Below are 2,085 nucleotides of genomic sequence, written 5' to 3'. Positions count from 1 at the left end.
CCCAAATACCCATTGTTTACATCCGAAATAGTATGCTGTTTCCTCTGCTCTCTGCGCCTGACTCCGTTTCCCGAATCCTCTGCTCTCTGCGCCTGACTCCACACCCATCACTCTTCCAGCGTTACAACCAGCTACACACAGACTACATTACAGTTTGTAAATGATGTCTGAGTGTTGGAGTGTGCTCCCTTCTGTCCGTAATTAAAACATAATATGAAAATAGTAATAATAATAATAATATGAAAATAGGTATTCGACATATAGCATCTACTTTAACTTTGTACTTTTACTCAAGTGTGACGATCGAGTACTTTTTCTACCACGGTACTTAAGTACATTTAAAACCAGATACTTTTAGAATTTTACTCAAGGCGTATTTTACTGGGTGACTTTCACTTTTACTTGAGTCATTTTCTATGAAGGTATCTCTACTTTTACTACAGTATGACAATTGGGTACATGTTTGGTAATTGGGAGAGTTTAGCTGTGAATGACAGGCCCTGGTTCTTTAGTTCTCATCAAGTAGCCAAACAACAAAACCAGTCTACTTAATTAGGAAGATGACGAATAAGAAACGTTTCTGCGGTGGTGTTCAAATGTAGGCTGAGTCATTTCAGTTCTCCTTAAAACGACCAAGGTATTGATTGCATCGTAAGCTTCGATAACAGAAAGCATTTTTTTTGTGTGTGTTTTCTCACTAACCAAGTGTTTATTGTTGTCTTTGCCTTCGCCAGAGATTTTAAACTAAGTACTAAAACCATCTTTTTTATTTTCTGAACGTGTTGGACACCTGGGACTGGGGGGGGGGTGTGACTGTGTTATTAATGTCATGTTAACTATTAATCTGAACATATGGACTGTTTAACGTCTGTAGGATAAGATACCTATTGAACATCCTTATTTATGGATCAAACCTTAGCAGTCAGTCTGATCTCGTTCCCAAGGATCCGTGGTTTAGTTTATTACGTTGCTGGCCAGCGGTTCCTAATTTGCGATGCACCCGACTGTCCATGTTTTTCTGTCCAATAGCCTTTTGATTGGAACATTTGACAAGTGTTGGTGTACTGGGCTACCTGATTTAATTTATATGCAGTTGAAGTCAGAAGTAAACATACACTTAGGTTGGAGTCATTAAAACTCGTTTTTCAACCACTCCACACATTTATTGTTAAACAAACTATAGTTTTGGCAAGTCGGGTTACTTTGTGCGTGACACAAGTCAATTTTTCCAACAATTGTTTACAGACATATTATTTCACTTATCATTCACTGTATCACAATTCCAGTGGGTCAGAAGTTTACATACACTAAGTTGACTGTGCCTTTAAACAGGCTGGAAAATTCCAGGAAATTATGTCATGGCTTTAGAAGTTTCTGATTCTGACCTTCTAATTGACATAATTTGAGTCAATTGGAGGTGTACCTGTGGATGTATTTCAAGGCCTACCTTCAAACTCAGTACCTCTTTGCTTGACATCATGTGGAAATCAAAAGAAATCAGCCAAGAATTTTTTTTTAGACCTCTACAAGTCTGGTTCATCTTTGGGAGCAATTTCCAAATGACTGAATGTACCACGTTCATCTGTACAAACAATAGTACGCAAGTATAAACACCATGGGACCACGCAGCCGTCATACTGCTCAGGAAGGAGACGCATTCTGTCTCCTAGAGATGAACATACTTTGGTGCGAAAAGTGCAAATCAATCCCAGAACAACAGCAAAGGACCTTGTGAAGATGCTGGAGGAAACAGGTACAAAAGTATCTATATCCACAGTAAAACGAGTCCTATATCGACATAACTTGAAAGGCCGCTCAGCAAGGAAGAAGCCACTGCTCCAAAACCGCCATAAAAAAAGCCAGACTACAGTTTGCAACTCCACATGGAGAAAAATATTGTACTTTTTGGAGAAATGTCTGATGAAACAAAAATAGAACTGTTTGGCCATAATGACCATCATTATGTTTGGAGGAAAAAGGGGGATGCTTGCAAGCCGAAGAACACCCCCCCACCCCAACCGTGAAGCACGGGGGTGGCAGCATCATGTTGTGGGGGTGCTTTGCTGCAGGGGAGACTTGTGCACT

This window comes from Oncorhynchus kisutch, unplaced genomic scaffold (assembly GCF_002021735.2).
Source record: "Oncorhynchus kisutch isolate 150728-3 unplaced genomic scaffold, Okis_V2 Okis09a-Okis19a_hom, whole genome shotgun sequence".
NCBI lineage: Eukaryota > Metazoa > Chordata > Actinopteri > Salmoniformes > Salmonidae > Oncorhynchus > Oncorhynchus kisutch.
The sequence above is the reverse complement of the archived record's forward strand: the minus strand, read 5'-3'. Positions refer to the sequence as shown.